At 47.3% G+C, this 14509-nt stretch overlaps 1 protein-coding gene across 11 annotated transcripts in view; it reads left to right on the top strand.

Annotated features, from left to right (window-relative positions):
• nav2 (neuron navigator 2) overlaps positions 1 to 14509 on the top strand; it is a 603312-nt gene that overhangs the window by 512795 nt on the left and 76008 nt on the right. The gene's annotated exons all lie outside the window — the stretch shown is intronic.

Raw genomic sequence — 14509 nt, 5'->3', positions numbered from 1 at the left:
AACTAGTGACATGTTGTGGGGCTAAGAAAGGGAGGAGAAAGTAAGGACTACCTGAAATTATAGAAGTCAATGTTCATGCCGCTGGGGTGCAGACTGCCCAAGCGAAATATGAGGTGCTGCTCCGAGGAGCAGCACCTCATATTTCGCTTGGGCAGTTTGCACCCCAGCGGTATGAACATTGACTTCTATAATTTCAGATAGTCAATAGACAATAGGTGCAGGAGTAGACCATTTGGCCCTTTAAGCCAGCACCGCCATTCAATGTGATCATGGCTGATCATCCCCAATCAGTACCCCATTCCTGCCTTCACCCCATATCCCCTGACTCCGCTATTTTTAAGAGCCCTGTCTGGCTCTCTCTTGAAAGCATCAAGAGAACCTGCCTCCGCCGCCCTCTGAGGGAGAGAATTCCACAGACTCACCACTCTCTGTGAGAAAAAGTGTTTCCTCGTCTCCGTTCTAAATGGCCTTACTTTCTCCTCCCCTTCTCAGCTCCCTCAGCCCACTGGCTCCACCTCTTCCCTTCTTTCTTCTTCCCCCCCACCCCCCCCCCCCCCAACCTCACATCAGTCTGAAGAAGGGTTTTGGCCCGAAACGTTGCCTATTTTCTTCGCTCCATAGATGCTGCCGCACCCGCTGAGTTTCTCCAGCATTTTTGTCTGCCTTCAATTTTCCAGCATCTGCATTTCCTTCTTAAACATGTTGTGGGGCAAAGGTTTGTCTTTAGTCTCTGGGCTCAACGAATGCATATTATTTCCCCTTCATTATATATTCAACCATAGAATCATACGGAACGGAAACAGGCCCTTCGGCCCTACTGCCCCATGCCGGCCAACTTTCACCATCTACACTACATTTGGCTCATATCCGTTCAAACCTTTCCTAACCACGCACCTGTCCAAATGTTTCTTAAATGCTGTGATAGTCCCTGCCTCGACGACCTCCACTGGCAGTTCACTACGGAAGTGCCGGCGCTGCCCAAGCAGCTGAGGCTCGCCTGCAGTCTGTCTTTTTTGTTTTCTTTTGTCCCGTTGGACGTATGTTTTAGTTTATTTTTAGTTGTGTATGTGTGGGGGGGTGGGGGAAGCTTGTTTTACTCTCTTCCTTCGGGGGGATGCAACCTTTTCTTTGTCGTATCTCCATCTCCGTCTCCGTCTGCGCTGAGGCCTAATCGCGGAGCTGGCGGCCTCCAACTGGGCCCGACCTCGAGGCTCCGGAGGCAGAGCCAGGAATCAACACCGCGAAGCTGGCCGACTTCGGGGCTGTGGTGGCGCGGCGGCCCGACTTCGGAGCCTCGGAGGCTTCGTCCGCGGGCCCAGTGGACGACAACATCGGGAGCTCGCAGGTCACAGGTTGGTGACCGGTCCTCCGGAGCTCCCGCAACAACAGCTTCGTCCGCTGGACTGGAGGGTGGCAGCTTCCTTCTCCTCCGGGACGCGGGGTTTGAACCGGCCCGTTCGCGGAACTCGGATTCGGCCGCGGGACTTACCATCACCCGGCGGGGGGGGGCCCAACATCGAAAGCCTGGATCGCCTCAACGCAGAGGGAGAACAAGGAAGGAAGAGACAAGGACCTTAAGACTTTTGCCTTCCATCACAGTGAGGAGGTGCCTGGTGGACTCACTGTGGTGGATGTTAAACTGTGTTAAGTGTGTATTCTGTTATTTTATTCTCAGTCATGACTGCAAGGTACGTAATTTCATTCAAACTAAAAGTTTGAGTGACAATAAAGGATACTTTATACTTTATACTTTGTGTAAAACAAGCTGCCCCTCAGGTTCCTATTAAATCGTTCCCTCCTCACCTTAAACCTATGTCATCTGGTTCTTGATTCCAAAAGATCAGCCAAAAGAGCGGTCAGTGATATAGATATTCAGAAAAAGAATGCAGGAAATTCTTACAGCACACATTTGGTATAATTGACCAAAGATATGTTAATCCCTGAGGGATCAAAATATCATTATAACTTTATTAGTCATAGAGAGAGTCATGGAGACTCACAACTCGCCCACACCGGCCAACATAGAAAATAGGTGCAGGAGGAGGCCATTCGGCCCTTCGAACCAGCACCGCCATTCATTGTGATCATGGCTGATCGTCCCGTATCAATAACCCGTGCCTGCCTTCTCCCCATATCCCTTGACTCCACCAGCCCCTAGAGCTCTATCTAACTCTCTCTTAAATCCATCCAGTGACTTGGCCTCCACTGCCCTCTGTGGCAGGGAATTCCATAAATTCACAACTCTCTGAGTGAAAATGTTTTTTCTCACCTCAGTCTTAAATGACCTCCCCTTTATTCTAAGACTGTGGCCCCTGGTTCTGGTCTCGCCCAACATTGGGAACATTTTTCCTGCATCTAGCTTGTCCAGTCCTTTTATAATTTTATATGTTTCTATAAGATCCCCCCCCATCCTTCTAAACTCCAGTGAATACAAGCCTACATGTCCCATCTACACTAGTCCCACCTCCCTGCGTTTGGCCCACATCCCTCTAACCTGTCCTGTCGATGTACTAGAACATAGAACATAGAAAATAGGTGCAGGAGTAGGCCATTCGGCCCTTCGAGCCTGTACCGCCATTCAATATGATTATGGCTGATCATCCAACTCAGTATCCCGTACCTGCCTTCTCTCCATACCCCCGATCCCTTTAGCCACAAGGGCCACATCTAATTCCCTCTTAACTAACTCCGGCAGCTCGTTCCATACGCCCACCGCCCTTTGCTTGAAGAAATTACCCCTCAGATTCTTATTAAACATTTCCCCCCCATCACCTTAAACCTATGTTTTCTGGTTCCCGATTCCCCTACTCTGGGCAAGAGACTGCCATTGATGAATGTATTTTTCTTGAGCATCGGAAATGGGTTCTGACCTCTTTGTGCACTGTTGCACTATAATATTCTGGGCTCGTCGAAACAATGCCCAGAAATGTCAGTCACTGGCAAGTGGATAGTAGCACCACAGTTTATTAGTAAGTGGAATTGGCCGGGCTGCTTAACCAGATGCATGAGATAATCAGAAGAAGAGAATGTACGATCATGCATGAAAATTTTCAAACGAGGAAGACTATTAAATCCAAACTCCATCTATATCTTTTGCAATTAATTATTGATCTTCACGTGAGAAATCTTGGGCTAGCATTACATCCTGCTGTAAATGGCAAAAACATATTGTAGCAAATTGAACTCAATCCCTCAATTAGGTGTGGCACTGTAGCGCAGCGGTAGATTTCCTGCCTCACAGCATCAGAGACCTGCATTCGATCTTCCCCACGGGTGCCGTCTGCGTGGAGTTTGCACGTTCTCCCTGTGACTGCGTGGGTTTTCTCCGGGTGCTGCGGTTTCCTCCCACACTCCAAAGACGGACAGGTTTGTAGGTTAATTGGCTTCGGTAAAATTGTAAATTAACATTAGTGCATAGGATAGGAGTCTGAAGAAGGGTTTCGACCTGAAACGTTGCCTATTTCCTTTGCTCCATAGATGCTGCCTCACCCGCTGAGTTTCTCCAGCATTTTTGTCTACCTAGGATTAGAGCATGGTGTGATTACTGGTCGGCGCGGACTCGGTGGGCTGAGAGGCTTGTTTCCGCACTGTGTCTCTAAAGTTTAAAGTTTCTAAATGTAATTAATGCCAGTAGGTAAACTGTTCCAGTGGGCATCCAGAGGAGTGAATCTTCTGAATATACTAAAATTTTGTCATAAATGTTGTCCATTTTAAATAACCGTTCGTTACATTCAAATCGATCACAATGAACAAAAATACCACCTTAAAACCTCCTCCTCGTCCATTGATCCCAATGTTGGGCGAGTCCAGAACCAGGGGCCACAGTATTATGCCCCTGTCCCACTTAGGAAACCTGAACGGAAACCTCTGGAGACTTTGCACCCCACCCAAGGTTTCCGTGCGGTTCCCGGAGGTTGCAGGTGGTTGCCGGAGGTTGCAGGTAGTGGAAGCAGGTAGGGAGACTGACAAAAACCTCCGGGAACCGCACGGAAACCTTGGGTGGGGCGCAAAGTCTCCAGAGGTTTCCGTTCTGGTTTCCTAAGTTGGACAGGGGCATAAGAATATAGGGGAGGCCATTTAAGACTGAGGTGAAAAAAAACTTTTTCACCCAGAGAGTTGTGAATTTATGGAATTCCCTGCCACGGAGGGCAATGGAGGCCAAGTCACTGGATGGATTTAAGAGGGAGTTAGATGGAGCTCTAGGGGCTAGTGGAGTCAAGGGATATGGGGAGAAGGCAGGCACGGGTTATTGATTGGGGATGATCAGCCATGATCACAATGAATGGCGGTGCTGGCTCGAAGGGCCGAATGGCCTCCTCCTGCACCTATTTTCTATGTTTCTATGATATAATTGTCTGGAAATTGATTGCCAGCTGGATAACACAAGCGCACTAGACTTCTTCAGAAATTAATTTTGTTGACCCATGTGGGAATGAATTTTTAGAGACTCACATCACATGCGTTGGTGCACAAGGGACAAGATGTTATTCTCTCCCAAGGAGTTTAGCAACTAAGAATTTATCTTGCCAAAGTTTAAGTTGCTGAATTTTCGAAAAAAATGACCCCTGATTTTTTTTTCAAGCTGCTACATGCAAATCAACAAATGCCAACAAACCAAAGAATCAAATTGACATCGGTTAGTGCTGCTCCATTGATCCGGGTTTGATCTTAATCTCTTCACCTTGGTTCATAAGTAAACTAAACTAAATCATAAGAACAGGATTAGGTGGATTCGGCCCATCAAGTCTACTCCACCACTCTTGGTTCTTGGTTTCTTGGTCCTCCAAAGTATTCCAAATGGAATTTAAACTGGAGGTGGTGGAGGGAGGGAGGGAGAAAGGGTTATTGGGAAGAAAGAGCTACTTCAATCATGGCTGATCTATCGTTCCCTCCCAACCACATTCTCCTGCCTACTCCCCCTAACCCCCGACACCCGTACTAATCAAGAATCTGTCAATATCTGCTTTAAAAATACCCAAAGACTTGGCCTCCACAGCCGGTTGTGACAGTGAATCCCACAGATTCACCACCCTCTGGCTCAAGAAATTCCTCCTCTTCTCCTTTTTATTAAGGTTGCATCCTTTTATTCCGAGACTGTGCCCTTTGGTCCAAGACTCTGCCACGAGTGGAAATATTCACTCCATCTCCACTCTATCCAGGCCTTTCATTATACCGTCAACTTCTCTGAGATCCCCCATCTTTCCAAACTCCTCGTGCCTGTTTGCACCTTCTCTCTGTGACCACATCCACAGGGCATGGAGGAGCAGCACCTCATATTTCTCTTGGGTAGTTTACGCCCCAGCGGTATGAACATTGACTTCTCCAATTTCAGGTAGTCCCTGCTTTCTCCCTCTTTCCCCTCCCCTTCCCAGCTCTCCCACAGCCCACTGTCTCCGCCTCTTCCCCCTCCCCCGAGCCCCCACATCAGTCTGAAGAAGGGTCTCGACCCGAAACGTCACCTATTCCTTCGCTCCATAGATGCTGCCTCACCCGTTGAGTTTCTCCAGCATTTTTGTCTACCTGCGAATTTTTCCAGCATCTGCAGTTCCTTCTTAAACAACCACAGGACATGCTGGTGTGTTAATTGGCTGCACTAAATTGTACCTAATATTATTGTAAAGCAGGAGAATCAGGACATATGACAGAGAGACAGAGAGAGAGGATAGGTTTACACAGAAACAGGAGGATGAACAAGACTGATGGGATTGCTCTAAGAGCCTGCCAGTAAAGACTCTGTGAGTCAAATCGAGCCAAGGAGTGATGCAGCACGAAAACTAGGCCCAGAGGCCTACCTTATCCATGTCAACATTCTTGGCTAGTTGGCATTCTGGGCTCGATTAATTTGCCTGTATTTGGCCCCTAGGCCTCTAAACCCTTCTATCCATATATCTGCCCACAGTCTGAAGAAGGGTCTCGACCCGAAATGGCACCAATTACTTTTCCCCAGAGATGCTGTTTGACCGGCTGAGTTACTCCAGCTTTTTGTGTCTATCTTCGGTTTAAACCAGCATCTGCAGTTCCTTCCGAGACAAATATCTTCCACCGCCTCCTGTTGTCGGTTCCAACTCATCATGCCCACACACTGTGGAAGCAGACATTTTGCCTTTCTTAGATCTATGTCTTTTGCCAGGCCTCCGATCTTCACAGGGGGGGGCTACGATGCATGATGTAGCAGTTGCTGCACCCATATCCTAGAATCTCCCACGGTGGCGCAGCGGTAGAGTTGCTGCCTTACAACAAAATGCAGCGCCCGAGACCTGGGTTCGATCCCGACTACGGGCGCTGTCTGTACGGAGTTTGTACGTTCTCCCCGTGATCTGCGTGGGTTTTCTCCGAGATCTTCGGTTTCCTCCCACACTCCAAAGACGTGCAGATTTGTAGGTTAATTGGCTTGGTAAAAAATAATAAAAAATTGCCCAAGTTGGCGATATGCAGAGTACTGCCCTGCCGACTACAAAATTCAGAAGCTTGTTCAGAAGGTTGTTCTCAGACATCGACGGCCCCTGCTGGCCCCATTCATTGTGAAAGACCACAGCTTCCATCTATGTGGCATCCAACTGATCATTACTCTTAACAAAATCCACATGTCACATTTCTTTCTATGGATAACCTGTTTCTATATTTACAATGTCTTGGAAGGAACTGCAGATGCTGTTTTAAACCGAAGATAGACACAAAAAGCTGGAGTAACTCGGCGGGTCAGACAGCATCTCTGGAGAAAATATATAGGTGACGTTTCGGGTCGAGACCCTTCTTCAGACTGAGCTCAGTCTGAAGGTCTCGATCCAAAACGTTACCTATTCCTTTTCTCCAGAGTTGCTGACTGACCTGCCGAGCTACTACAGCTTTTTGTGTTTGGGGGGTGGTTAGTGTGAGTGTGATGCCGCAGCTCCTCCCCCACCCCCCCCCCCCTGCAAACGCGCGTTGGGGAAACAGACCCAACGGGTCTGCACTTGGTCTAGTTTTCTATATTTACAATGTTCTTCCCCATGATAAACTTTCATTAGTTTGTAGGTTTAATTTGCCTTATTGTTTGTGTGATTAGGAATTTAATTGAAGCGAACATCAAAATTTACTATGGGCAGCACGGTGGCGCAGCGGTAGAGTTGCTGCCTCACAACGCCAGAGACGCGGGTTCAATCCTGACCACGGGTGCTGTCTGCACGGAGTTTGTACATTCTCCCTGTGGACCGTGTGGGTTTTCTCTAGGCGCTCCGGTTTCCTCCCACACTCCAAAGGCGTATAGGTTTGTAGGTTAATCGGCTTTGGTACAAATTGTAAATTGCCCCTAGTGTGTGTAGGATAGTGTTGGTGTACGGGGTGATCGCTGGTCGGCACAGACTCGATGGGCCGAAGGGCCTGTTTCTGCACCGTATCCCTGAAGTCTAAAGTAAAGTTTAAAGTAGATGTACTTATTCTTGGAGCTGCTAACGTTAGATATTTTTTCTCCCTCTCACTTCTTCCATTTCCAAGCGCTAATCTGTTTTCTCTCTCTCTGTTTTTTTTCTCTGTACCGTTCAATTTCATCTTGTAGCCCTCTCTCTTCCTCATGCGCTAGCCCCATATTCAACAGAAATACCTTACCAAGGAAACAAGACAGGTAATGCTCGCAGTCTAAATTAGATGCTTAATACAATCAAAGGCAGCTCGGTCCTCAAGGATCACCTGGGTTTGTAACTAATCTTGGCTCAAAGCTCGCTCTGAATGTCATTTTTTTTAAATCACATTATTTGGTGCTCAGCTTCTCAAATCTCAAAATGACCTGCTCATATTATCTATTGGGTGGAGTTTCATTTGGGCTAAGATGTTTCCCACACTAGGGTGACGCAGTGGTAGAGTTGCTGCCTTACAGCGCCAGAGACCCCCGGTTCGAGCCCAACTCAGGGTGCTGTCTGCATGGAATGTTTTCGTTCTCCCTGTGACCGCGTGGGTTTTCTCCGGGTGCTCCGGTTTCCTCCCACTCTCCAAAGACGTACAGGTTTGCAGGTAAATTGGCTTCTGTAAGTTGCCCCTATTGTGTAGGATAGAGCTAATATGCGGGTGATCGCTGGTCAGCACGGACTCGATGGGCCGATGGGCCTGTTTCCATGCTGTATCTCTAAACTAAACCTAAGCCTTCTTTTATAAACTGACATTAAATTATGCAATACATGTGGAAGGAACTTTTCTGTAAGAACAGCCGGTAGAGCAGCTGCCTCACGGGGCCAGAGACCCTGGTTCGATCCTGACCTCGGGTGCTCTCTTTGTGGAGTTTGCACGTTCTCCCTGTGCCCGTGTAGGTTTCATCCAGGTGCTCTGGTTTCCTCTCACATCCCAAAGAGGTCTGTAGGTTAGTTGGCCCTCGGTAAATTGCCTCGAGTGTGTAGGGAGTGGATGCGAAAATTGAATAACATAGAACTGGTGTGAACGAGTGATGGGGGATGGTCGGCCTGGACTCGGTGGGTCGACGGGCCTGTTTCCACGCTGGAGGTAACCAGAGCACTCGGAGGAAGCCCACTGGATCACAGGGAGAACGTTAAAAACTCCACACTTAGCCAAGAGGTAGATACCGAATGCAAAATATAGTTCTCAGCATTGTAGCGCACCAGTTCCACAGACAAAGTCTTGAAACATAAAAGATTGTTAAGGGCTTGGACACACTAGAGGCAGGAAACATGTTCCCGATGTTGGGGGAAGTCCAGAACCAGGGGCCACAGTTTAAGAATATGGAGTAAGCCATTTAGAACGGAGACGAGGAAACACTTTTTCTCACCGAGAGTGGTGAATCTGTGGAATTCTCTGCCTCAGAGGGCGGTGGAGGCGGGTTCTCTGGATACTTTCAAGAGAGAGCTAGATAGGGCTCTTAAAGATAGCAGAGTCAGGGGATATGGGGAGAAGGCAGGAACGGGGTACTGATTGGGGATGATCAGCCATGATCACATTGAATGGTTCGAAGGGCTGAATGGCCTACTCCTGCACCTATTGTCTATTGTCTATTGTCTATTGTACAGCGAGGTTGTGTTACTTTTATCCCCTCCTCTCTTCAAAAATGCCCTGAAATAATCAGCATATATCAATTTCCTCCTGACCTTTTAAAGTTGACATTTTTATAATAGAAAATCTAAAATTAAAATTAAATTGGTGTGTACCTCACAATACTTCCTGGTAATCTCAGGTGATCCTTGACAGAAGGTACAATTTCACACAAGAATTTGGTAAATAATATGTCACGGTGAATGCTAATGAGGAAATACAATTATGTACAAAGTTCTTCAATTGCCACGGAAATGTTCTGTTTCACAGGAAAAAACTGTGTTAAACTATGGGTGCAAGGAAGTGAAGGTGCTATTTTACCAAAAAAAAAAAGATACAAAGTGCTGGAGTAACTCATTAAGTCAGGGAGCATCTCCGGAGAACATGGACAGGTGATGTTTTGGGATGGGACTGTTCTTCAAGTCAACATCTCTGGAGAACATGGAGATGTGATGTTTTAGATCAGGAATTTCTTTAGTCAGAGGGTGGTGAATCTGTGGAATTCGTTGCCACATGCAGCTGTGGAGGCCAAGTCATTGGGTATTTTTAAGGTGGAGATTGACAGATTCTTGATTAGTAATGGTGTCGGGGGTTATGGGGTGAAGGATGAAGTATGAGGTTGAGAGGGAAAGATAGATCAGCAATGGCAGAATGGCGGAGTAGACTCGATGGGCCGAATGGCCTAATTCTCCTCCAATCACTTATGAACTTATGCCCCTTCCTCAGGTCTGAAAGGAAAGGTCAGGACCTTCAATGTTTCAGGTCTAAAGAAGGATCCCGTCCCAAAACGTCACCTACCCATGTTCTCCAGAGATGTTGAAGAAGGAACTGCAGATGCTGGAAAATCGAAGGTTGACAAAGGTGCTGGAGAATCTCAGCGGGTGAGGCAGCATCTATGGAGCGAAGGAAATAGGCAACATTTTGGCACAAAACCCTTCTTCAGGCTGATGTAGGGGGTGGGGGCGGTGAGGAGAAGAAAGGAGAAAGGAGAAATGAAGAGGAGAAGCCAGAAGGCTGAGTGAAAGCTGAGAAGGGGAGGAGACAGCAAGGGCTACCGGAAATTGGAGAAGTCAATGTTTATGCCGCTAGGGTGCAGACTGCCCAAGCGGAATATGAGGTGCTGCTCCTCCAATTTCCGGTGGGACTCACTCTGGCCATGGAGGAGGCCTAGGACAGAAAGGTCGGATTCGGAATGGGAGGGGGAGTTGAAGTGCTGAGCCACCAGGAGATCAGGTTGGTTAATGCGGACCGAGCAGAGATGTTCGGGCCCGCTGGGTTACACAAGCATTTAGTGTTTAATCTATGTTGAGCTATCCTGGGAACAAGGGGACAAGTTAAAGATTACCTTCAATCAACACTGAACATACAATACATGGATACAAAGGATAAGCTTGCTGTTTCCCAGCTGAAAGTTAAATACAGTAGATATGCTGTGAAATTTAGCATTGGTTCTTAGCACTATGCATTAATGGGATGAATTCCAGAGGGCACATATGTTACACGGTCCCTGCTATGTAGAATGTTTAGCACCATCCATCAGAACTAAAAAGGACTATTACTCAATGAAGATAGACACAAAATGCTGGAGTAACTCAGCGAGTCAGGCAGCATCTCTGGAGAGAAGGAATGGGTGAGGTATCGGGTCGACACGTCCCATCTTCAGTCTGAAGAAGGGTCTTGACCCGAGACGTCACCCGTTCATTCTCTTCTGAGATGCTGCCTGAGTTACTCCAGCATTTTGTGTCTATCATCGGTGTAAACTAGCATCTGCAGTTCCTTCCTACATATACTATTACTCAATGTTCCCTTTATTTTCTTTTTACTTTATTTGCATCCTCTACACTACGTTTTTCTAATTAGATTCCCTCGTCTCTTTCCTTGACACCCAGCATGCCAACAGTATTCTTAACCAAAATAAGACTGTACGGAGTTTGCACGTTCTCCCCGTGACCTGCGTGGGTTGTCTCCGGGTGCTCCGGTTTCCTCCCACACTCCAAAGTCGTGCAGGTTTGTAGGCTAATTGGCTTGGTAAAAATAGTACATTTTCCCCAATGAGTGTAGGACAGTGTTAGTGTGCGGGGACCGCTGATCGGCAGGGTTGCCAACTTTCTCACTCCCAAATAAGGGACAAATGGTCAAAATAAGGGACAAATTCCCAACAGCAATTCGTTGACCGACTCAGCCGTGGCTGGGTGAATGATGAGTTGGCCCCGGGTGCTAGACTGCACGCAAAGCCCAGCCGGCGGGCCAGCTGAGGAGTTTTGGCAGCACCCCATCCAACTCATGAACCGATGATCGGCCATGAGAAGAAGGGGTGGTGGTGGTGTCGGCTGTAAGCGAAGGTCGGACAGCTGGCCGGGCTGCCGACCGAAGGGTCCACGGGCGAGGTGCTGCTGCTGCTGCTGCTGCTGCTGCACTCCATGGGCTGCACAACTTCGGCACGGGTGGGGCGGGGCGGGATGCGGCACTCCGAACTGGACAGTCCCCTCGACCCGAGTAGTAGAAGTCAAATACGGGACAAGGGCGGTCCCGTACAGGCAACGGGATGTCCTGGCTAATACGGGACAGTTGGCAACCCTACTGGTCAGCGCGGACTCGATGGGCCGAAGGGCTTGTTTCTGCACTGTGTCTCTAGACTAAACTAAACTAAAACGACCTTGCTTTTTAGGTCAGTGCTTTTGTAATTTTGATATTTGATTTCCGCCTTTATGTTTTTTTGCTCTCCGCTGCTCCCCGAGCTTTGTGTTTCCTTCCACTCAATTGCTCCCCTTAATGGACAATGACTCATTTCCAGTTCCACCTTGCCCTCTGTGATACGGACTGTTTCAAAGTTCCACTGACTATTCTTGGCTTAGGCCGAGTTGCTAACTGTAGTTGGCTGATGCTTCAAAGAAACATGGTAATGGCTCGGCGTATTTCGCTGACAACAGCTTAAAATTCCTGCATCGTATTTTCCTGTTAATAATCCCTTTTTCTTCCCACAGCCTTGAGGAGATTATCTGTCCATCACTTTGAAAGTTCTCTTACTTACCACACTTACCATAGCCATAGTTTGCGGAGAAGGGTGAACAGATAGAGCTGTTAAAGCTGTTTGATGCCACATGCGAAAGGAGGAAATAATATTAACATGGTGTGGGCAAGTTTGGCCAAAGGGCCTGTTTCCACACTGTATCACTCTGTGACATGCACTTTAAAAAAAATAGAAACTGCATTCCAGTGCAATTGGACAAAGGAAATTGAGTTTGCAAAGGTCTCTGGGATGGTGTCGGGACTCCTTGTTCGTGTGCTATTTGCCACAATATTCCCGCCTTGACATTTGAACCTTTATGCAATGAAACACGAGTGCTACTCTTAGCCGTAATTATTTTAATATCATTGACTATTTTGGTTTGCATTGAATTGAGGAAGGCACGCGTTCCTTGCGTCAGTTTTCGAAACAATAAAGCTCCAGTAAAATAAAGTAGCAACACAGCACAGAGCCGCGGGTTCGATCCTGACCTCGGGTGCTGTCTGTACGGAGTTTGCACCTTCTCCCTCCGACCGCGTGGGTTTTTCTCCGGGTGCTCCGGTTTCCTCCCACACTCCAAAGACGCGCAGGTTTGTAGGTTAATTGGCTTCTGTAAATTGTCCCTGGGGTGTGGGATGGAACTAGTGAACGATGGTTGATCGATGGTTGACGTGGACTCGGTGGGCCGGTAGGGCTTGTTTCCACGATGTATCTCCAAACCTCAAACTAAAGCTAAAAATGATTGGTTGCCTGACTGAGAAGCAGCATTCTTGCAACTATTGCCTTTAACATAATATTTACTGTACAAAGCTGTGGCCAGAATCGCTCACCATGACCTGCCCATATTTATTAATATCAGTTCCAAACCTGTATGTAGCACTGCGGTTTGCAATGCTCTGCTAATGTTCATGCTGGTCTATTTGAGCCAGAGTGGAGTCAATTGATCTTTTACACTTGAAATATTTCAAAGCCAAAATTATTCCAGGCATAAAATCAATGGCAGATATTTGTGCCGCTTTGGTCAATTCTGTACTCTGCATCCATGCTCGTTTCTGGAAGAACATTCTGTGAGGTGAATCTTTCAAAATAGAAACGGTGGCGCAGCGGTAGAGTTGCTGCCTTAACAGCACTTGCAGCGCCAGAGAACCCGGGTTCGATCCCGACAACGGGCGCATGTCTGTACGGAGTTTGTACGTTCTCCCTGTGACCGCGTGGGTTTTCTCCCGAGATCTTCGGGTTCCTCCCTCACTCCAAAGACGGACAGGTTTGTAGGTTCATTGGCTTTGGTGTCATTGTAAATTGTGTGCAGGATAGTGTTAATAGAAACATAGAAATTAGGTGCAGGAGTAGGCCATTCGGCCCTTCGAGCCTGCACCGCCATTCAATATGATCATGGCTGATCATCCAACTCAGTATCCTGTACCTGCCTTCTCTCCATACCCCCTGATCCCTTTAGCCACAAGGGCCACATCTAACCCCCTCGTAAATATAGCCAATTAACTGGCCTCATCTACCTTCTGTGGCAGAGAATTCCAGAGATTCACCACTCTCTGTGTGAAAAATATTTTTCTCATCTCGGTCCTAAAAGATTTCCCCCTTATCCTTAAACTACGACCCCTAGTTCTGGACTTCCCCAACATCGGGAACAATCTTCCTGCATCTAGCCTGTCCAACCCCTTAAGAATTTTGTAAGTTTCTATAAGATAATATAATGTGCGGGAATCGCTGGTCGGTGCGGACTCGGTTGGCCGAAGGGCCTTTTTCCCCTGTTTCTCTAAACTATACTAAACTAAACAAGGTTTTCTCAGTCCAATTAGATGAGACCCTCTTGGTAACAGAGTGCTCCGTAAGTCCTTGAATGATGAATGGTAAATGGCTATTTAAGAACCAGCAGCTCTGTCCACAAATGCTCTAGTTTCTGAAAATATTTGCTTTAAAAACTATATGCAATGACTGATACAAAACAAAAATCACCACAGACATAACCATGACCCCTAATTAATGAACTAGGTCATTAAAAAGACATTTGATTCTTGTTATTCCTTAATTATAACTATGCATTTCAAATGTTATGTTAAAACATTCCCTTAACCACAAAAGTGACTCTGTACTGGTTTACATTAGCAAGGATGCCTACTATTACTTTGAATGGGGCATTTTAATTGAAGAAATGTACAGCGCTGCTCATATATTTACATTTTACATGAAGTGTTAAGTTTAAGCAATTTCAATGACTTAGTCATGGAGCCTTATGCCCCCCGTCCCACTTAGGAAACCTGAACGGAAACCTCTGGAGACTTTGCGCCCCACCCAAGGTTTCCGTGCGGTTCCCGGAGGTTTTTGTCAGTCTCCCTACCTGCTTCCACTACCTGCAACCACCTGCAACCAGCGGGAACCGCACGGAAAACTTGGGTGGGGCGCAAAGTCTCCAGAGGTTTCCGTTCAGGTTTCCTAAGTGGGACAGGGGCATTACAGCGAGGAAACAGGCTC

The sequence above is a fragment of the Amblyraja radiata genome, chromosome 20 (assembly GCF_010909765.2).
Source record: "Amblyraja radiata isolate CabotCenter1 chromosome 20, sAmbRad1.1.pri, whole genome shotgun sequence".
In the NCBI taxonomy this organism is placed as follows: domain Eukaryota; kingdom Metazoa; phylum Chordata; class Chondrichthyes; order Rajiformes; family Rajidae; genus Amblyraja; species Amblyraja radiata.
The sequence above is the reverse complement of the archived record's forward strand: the minus strand, read 5'-3'. Positions and strand labels throughout refer to the sequence as shown.